At 44.2% G+C, this 7,877-nt stretch overlaps 1 pseudogene; it reads right to left on the reverse strand.

Annotated features, from left to right (window-relative positions):
• Positions 1-3,829: 3,829 nt before the first annotated feature.
• Positions 3,830-5,224, reverse strand: LOC120695315 (annotated as a pseudogene).
• Between the last annotated feature and the right edge of the window lie 2,653 nt (positions 5,225-7,877).

The raw sequence follows: 7,877 nt of genomic DNA on the forward strand, positions 1-7,877 counted from the left end.
CTGAACTCTGAAGAACAACAGCATGTTAGATAACTACTTCTGTATTGAGGCTTGTGTAATTTTTTTTCACGATCGTGTCTGAGCACGTTTTTCATTAAGAGGTGAGGCTTGTGTAATGAAGACTGAGACTTTGAAGATCATGAAAGATGAAAGAAAATAGGTTGAGTCGCATCGCATAGTGGGTACACTAATCATTTGTACCTGCATCTCAAAAATAAAATCGTATGTATCTGCAGTATGGGCACAGGTATCTCTCGGTTTATCTCTACTTTACTTTTCTGAATGTAACAAAAATATATAGTTCATCAACAAAACATATACTCCGGTCAAAAATGTATAGCTTGTTGCTTTTCATGGTTTTTAAGGGGCAACTTTGACTGCTATTTTTTCCCATTTAAAAGTTTGACAGATCCTGATTAAAGTGTCATATATTTCTGAGTAAGTGTGCGCAAACCTATACATCTCCTGAAATTTTTTCTATGGTAAAGTTAGTTCCTTCACCTGATCTGGTTTCTCAAATAACTAAGTATTGCATATAATGGGAGCAACCTGATTTGGTTTCTAAAGTTGTCAAATAATTAAATAAATAGTGCATTGTCAAAAAGGGGATCTTAATATGCAAGATTTGTTTGGGATTTAGAACCTTCTCCAACCAAAATCTTGAGATGCCTCCTTTGACATAAAGTACAACCTTTGGACTAATCTAAGGAACGCGCCAATCATTTTATATCAAAGCTGGTTGTTAACGGTTACGTTTATGTGGTGCCCTAAAAAGAAAAAAGAAAACGGATATGCTTTGTGGAGTCATCATTGATTCTGAGGGGAGTTTCCACATACTGTTGCACAACTGGTAACAAGAGTTCAATCTAGTAGAATTATATGCATCCTAGCTGAGGCAACTCGATCTAGTGTTATCAAAAATTTATCTCAAGCAACTGTACGAACTTTGTTAACTCTTTGAGAATCTTTTTGGCTTGTCTATGACCATTGACATATTTGACTAGTTCTGAGTCTTTAACCAGAGTTTTTTTTTTCTTCCAGTTTTCTCCTCTCACTTTGATCATTAAACCTGATGGTCAGTTCCACGCTTCAGAAGTAAGGGGCTGCGCTAATTGATAGACCGCCTATAGGTTATTGCAAAGTCAGTTTCATGAAATGAACCAAGGATTATTATATAGTTATTAAGCTAAACCCTCGATCAAATTGACACTGCGGCGTACCAACCTGTTGTCACTAGTACTATTGCCTATCATCGGTTTCTCTAATTAATGATTGGTTGGTCACGTATATATTTCTCGTACAATGTTGTACACGCGCATGGTTGCCGGCACCTTGCCGTGGACCCGTGGTTCATCCATTTTTTTTTTTTTTTGAGCAGGGTTCATCCATTATTCGGGTGCTTGCATAGCTGCGGGGCACCTGTGCTTCGCCTCCGATGCACCCTCGGACATATCATTATTATTCAATAATTTGCATGGCTGCAAGCTACCGAGTACCAATTCTGTAGCTGACGATGTTCCCCAATTAAAAAAGTTCAATAATGTGCACGCGACGCATATCATTGGCCTTTTGATAAATGTTACATGGTGCGCTCAATAGTAACAATGTTTCTTTTTCCCCTTTTTGTAGAATTCCGAAGAATTTATCATTAGTTGCAGTGCTCATATATATATATATATATACTTATGTTTGGTTCAAGGGACTGATCACTTATGCAAAAGTCTCTACACTTTAGTCCCTAAAAAACAAAACAGAAGGAGCTAATAGGGACTTAAAGTGCAAGTTGGGGTTAAAATTCAGAAGTCCCTACTGGAGGAGCTTATTGGGACTAAAAGCATATACGAGGCATACAATTCCACCCCTACCTCTGATCTCCGCCTCTCTTAGATGCATGCAGACTAGGGGTAATGCAGTCTTTTGTAAAATTCATTTAATGACCTTTAGTCTCTAGTTCCGAACAGAAAGGGACTAAAGTTTTTAGTTAAGGGACTAAAATTAGACCCTGTTTGGATAGGAAAAGTCCTAGAGCTTAAAAAAGTCCCTAGTCTTAAACTTTTAGCCCCACCCTGTTTGGTTAAGGGACTTAGAGGGACTTTTAGTCATTAAACGAAGCTCTAAAAATACCAAAGTACCCCTAACTGCCATGCAACCACTGCCCTCCATGCCGCGCTGCATGCATGCACAGCACACCGGCTGGCATGCATGCGCTGCGCCCTGGCTGCTGTGCATGCATATGCACGGCTGCTCTGCATGCATGTCTTGCACATTTTATTGAAATCATGTCTTGCAGATTATTTCAAATGATATTAGTACAAATTATTAGTACAAATCATGTCTTGCACAAGATAAAAAGACAATTGAAATTACATTTATTTCAAACTCCACAGCCCATCGGCGACCCAATCCCGGAATTGATTCATCACGGCGCTATCTCTTTCATCTGTAGCGTTGGCATTAGAACTTTGTGCATGTAATGGAACATAGTTTACATCCTGGTCGCACAAGTCAAATTCTCTATCTGATATCTTACTTTCTCTGATGAAATTATGCACTGCCATGCATGCCACAATAATCTTGCTTTGCTTGCGTTGCGGATAACTTGGTAGGTGAAACAAAATCCTCCACTTGTTTTTCAAGACTCCAAATGACCTCGCTATCACATTTCTAAGTGAAGAATGATAGTAATTGAAGTGCTCCCTTTTTCCTCTAGGCATTATGCCATCACGGTATTCTTGGAAATGATATGCTATACCTTTGTATGGTGCAAGATAACCCGGTCTGTTTGGGTATCTCGAGTCCACAAGATAAAATTTTTCTGGTGGTGGATATGGAAACTTGTGACCAAGTCTACTCTGAGCATCATTGAACACCCTCATATCATGAACCAATCCTGACCAACTGGCAAGGACGAAAGTGAACCTCATATCAAAGTCACATACGCACATCACATTCTGACTCTTCTCCTTGTGTCTATTTCTATGTTGCACAACAGTGGCATTTGGCACCACAACTTCAATATGTGTGCCATCTATTGCTTCTATGCAATTATCCATGAATGGCATAAACTTTCTATTTTTCAATCTTGGGTGCATATTTGTGAACTAAGGATCTTTTGGCCTAATGATATCTTTTGCTAGATTGATTAAACATGCCAACACTTTCTCAAACTTTCTATTACATGTCTCCAGAGACCTGATAAATCTATTTCTTTGCTGCCTAACTGATTGAGGGGCAAGAATGTCCACAAAAATAGTGCCAGAGACTCTGTTGAAGACATTCTTCTAGTGGATTGCAAACCATAAGACTCAACTAGCACATTATGTAACTTCTCAAATATTGGCATACTCATTCTAAACATATCATAGCAATCAGTTGGGTTCCCTAGTGTCCTCATAACCCACTCAATTCCAGTTTCTTTTGGCACCCTTCTAGGCCCTTTATTGGAGTAAGAGTCCAAGTAACACATACCAATCATGCTGGCCAACATAACAAGCATAACAGCTCTTCGCTTCTTCTATTGTTGGAGCATCATCAGTGCAACAAGGTCATCATCACATCATCATCACTGTCATCCTCAGAGCTGGCCTCATCACTATCATCCTACATCCAAAATAAATCATCAAATTTGAATCAGCAAACACATAATCATGCAAAGGTTCAGCACATAATCATCAAATTTGAATCAGCACACAACTTCAAGTAGATGCCAGATCAAATTAAATAGGTTCATCACATAATCATGCAAAGGTACATTACAAGACACATCAAAAGAAGTCCAAATACATAAATAAGGCAAACATCATTGGGACCTAAGCTACATCAGGTCCTTTTACTGGCACCACCTCTTCAACCACATAAGCCTGGCCTCTTTAGTTTTCATGATCATAAACATGACTCTATTGTGTGCCTCAGCAAATAGTTGTGTTGCACAGAAGTACTCCACAGACTTTTCTGGTGCCCCACACTCTATTGCCAACCGTTGGCACCGAGTCAACTCCTCAACAAAGATGTTTTGACTCTTCTCTCTTGACTTCCCTCTCTTGTTTACTAATGCAGTCATGAGCTAAGAGGACTTTCCACTATCAATGGAGAAAGAAGTCAGCAGCCCCCTCATGAACTTGACCACTGGGCTCTTGCTTTTCTTGCCAGGACTAGTGGCAGTTGCATTGTCACAAGAACTACTCCCCCTTTTGCGACTGCTGGTGCTCATGGGGCTGTTATCAAAATCATCGTCACCAACTGCCTGCTGAAAACCCTCAGGTGCCTACACAAAACCCTCAGGGGCTGCATCCTTATCACCAGCTGCCTGCTGAATACCCTCCTCTCCTTCATCACCAGGGAAGTATGCAGTGGATCCATCAACTGCCACACCTTGGTACATCTCTATAAGCAGATCCAAGTACTCAGGGTTGCCAAATTGAAATTTCTTGGCATGCTTGTTATCCTGCATAGTAAATGGACAGTTGAACACAAGTACTCTCATAAGACAATTGAAAATGCTCATTGACACATCATGGCTGCATACCTTGATTCTTTTTGCCCACCAACCAGCTGATGCAACAATTTCGTTGTTAGGTCCTCTACCGTATCCAGTTTGAAAGCCAAGCCACACCCAAGCACAATACCATTTCTTCAACGTATCAAATCTGTTTTTAATTTGTTTGGTTGAATGTCTCCGGAATGCCCTCTCAAAGTATTTGTCCTTGATATTCTAGTACCCTCTAGTTGTCCAAACACCATTGGGACAATTTCCATCTCTCATTTCTTCAACAGCTATTTCACATAATGTTAAAGTATTTGCTTCTGTCCAATTAGCCTTGTCAAAGGTTTTCTATTAAAGAAAATGTGAATTAATACATATCCTAATTAACATATCATCAACACAACTTTAATGGAAGCATACTTGTATGAACTAGAAAAATGTTGCACACAACTAATCCACACATATACCAGTTTTGAACTTGTATCAACTAGAAAAAACACATACCTTTCCACCAGGCGCAATCTCTTCTTCGTCTTCGTCGTCAATGTCCACTGCAGGGCCAGCAGAGGACGACGGCTGGCTGCGTCTGCCACCGAGGAAGTTTGGACCGCCGGGTGGCAGGGAGAAGCCACGGCCGCCACCGCCTGGGACATGAGCACCGTAGCCCATGAACTCCCCACGGTCAGCTCCTCCGAAGCGCCCGCTGCCGCCACCACCGGAGACATGACCGGCGTAGGCCATGGGAGGATCAAGGCCACCTCCTCCGAAGCGCCCTGAAGCGTCCCCTCATAAGAGAAGACTTAAATGTGTTACAAACATCAGTCCCAGGAGGCTGATGACACATTTATTACATCAGATGGTTCATTACCGTACAACTCTACGCGGTAGTGAGCAGAGTAGCGCCACTATCGCTAGGATTACAATCCACACACACGCTACGATATTAAAAACAAAAATAAAATCATCAGAGTATTGCGCCATGCGGTATCTCCTGCGGGTGACCCAATCCACAGGCAAGGCTGGGTGCAGGACGGTACCCCTACTCAACGTCGTCAGGTACAAAGTCTGGATATTCCTCTGTAAAAATAAAGAGTGGGGTGAGTACAAACATACTCAGCAAGTCCAACCACACCCACGGAGGGGGTATAAGCAGAGTAATATGCACAGGGTAATTCAAGGATAAGGTTAGGGTTTACTTTTGCGGTAAGCAATATTTTATGCAGGGGTTCGTTTGAAAGAAAGCATTTATTTAAAACTAGTTTTCTTACATCGAATAACACCAAGGGTTGATCCTCACAGGATCCAAATTTTAAGACTGCTACCGGACTCCTCGTCCGCCGTAGCACACGGCACAACTGCCGGACACTTTTCCAAAACAACTCACGCCAACCCATCCCATGGTAAACACTAGTTGTGAGACCACACCGTAACTCGCCCAGTACCGTGGGCACGGACAATTTGAATAGGTTTCAACTCTGCAGAGGTGTGCAACTTTACCCACAAGCGGGGTACCGCAACTCGATCACCTTAGTGTCGGTGCAGATCCCAACAAAGCCATTACCCACCTTAGATAAACCTGACTAGCCATCACGGGATGCACCAAGGAGTCATCGACCGTTCACTTAGGTATAACCGGGCATAAGTCACTCGGGGCTTATCCCTTCTCCTTAGTCACCCGTTGCTCTCAGCTCTCCTGATGGCTATCAAATTAACTAGTGGGATTTATGCTAAGCTGTTGCCCATTCAACGGTCGAGTGGTTTGCACGGAAGTGGAGTTAGGTGAGATGTAACACCAACTCGGTCCTTAGTTATGACAAGATGGATATCTCCCTTCCTTGCCCTGCCACATTGGCACGAGCACACCAAATGGCAAATCCGTAGAAATGCCATCCATCTCGTCTAAACTTTCCTTACAAAAACACCACATTTATCCCATCCCACGTACGCACGCATTTTCTTTATAAAATAAATAGTGTTATGAGTAAAGTCCTAAGCATTCTAATATCGATTAACGTCCAAGCAAAATCAGACATTAACCTAGGTGGTCAAGGAATGGTCATCACAAATCAAGGGGTGGCTATCCAACCGTGTTTTCATACAAGCAAAACATATGCAATTTCATAAAACAGGCCATTGGATTGTGTTTATAAAAACTAGGACAGAAACATGCATCAAAGGATGTGATTGAACTTGCCTTCGCTCAACAAACAGGTATTTCAACTTGCGGTACGCGTTTCGATTTCCGGCTCACGGTACTAGTCCTCGTGCTCGCGGTACGTACTTCGGGCTTCTGCTTGCAGTACAAACTTCCTATCCCGCGGCACCGGACTCCATGCTTCCTCTCGTCGTTGTTCGCGAACTCTCGGCTACTATTATGCGTCACACATCAAACAAACACAGCATACATAAATATAAACTGAACTCTATAAATTATAAAACTAACAAAGGCAGTTAGAGTTAGATTTTAGATAAATTTAGAAAGATGAATTAGGCCAGATAGCGTGCAGTGCTTACCAAGAGCACGATGAACAGCTTGTCAGAATAAGAGAGTGACGAGCAAATCCTTGCTCTGATGGAACCGAGGGAATGAGGTAGCTGTGCTGGCTGGAAAGGAGAGCTCAGCGTCGCCTTTTATAAGCCGGAGGTGGAGGAGCGGTCGGGCATGTGAGGCTGAGCGCAGCGCTGTGTTTGACGGCGTTTGCAACGAGGCCGGGCAAAAGCCGGCGAGGGCGCTGGTCTTTGACGGTGCTGTAGCTACTCGTGCGTGGAGCTGTTGGCGTGGAGCGGCGTGCTGGTGGCCGGCAGCGTGATGCGCGGCAGTCTGCGGCGATGCGACGGATGCGGCAGGGCGCCAGGGGGGTACTGTGGCGCAATTGAGTGCGGTTCGCGCGTGTCGTATACTCAACGAAAGGGAATGGCACCGCGAGGGGCACCCTGAGCAGGAGGTTGGCGCGTGGCAATCGAGTCGGTAACGTTTCGTCCGGCGAACGGCTCGGCGAACGTTCTATCGAACAAAAGCGTGCCACGTGCACAGTTGGATAGATTGTATCTTTAGATTATTTGGTTGTGCAGGCTTGCGCTCGCGGTGTCCAGCGACGACTGGTTCGCGGCGACTTGGCTCGTGCCCGGGGTATGCGAGGACGGTGGCTAGCGCGACGGCCTCCGGCGGCATGCATGCGCATGGTGCCCGGCATGGTCGGTTCGTGACGTGCCCGCCCGCGGTGAAAGCGCGGGGCAGAGCGGCCGTGGTACCATAGGTAGGCTTGGCAAGGTCAATCGTGTGTTCGCGTTCGCGGTGACTAGCTACAGCTAGCTCGCGTCGCGACATCGGCGACGATGGAACGGGTGTGCCTGTTTGGCTCGGGTCAGGACGTGTTCCGTGCTCGGTCGTGGC

Source organism: Panicum virgatum, chromosome 2K (assembly GCF_016808335.1).
Source record: "Panicum virgatum strain AP13 chromosome 2K, P.virgatum_v5, whole genome shotgun sequence".
In the NCBI taxonomy this organism is placed as follows: Eukaryota; Viridiplantae; Streptophyta; class Magnoliopsida; order Poales; family Poaceae; genus Panicum; species Panicum virgatum.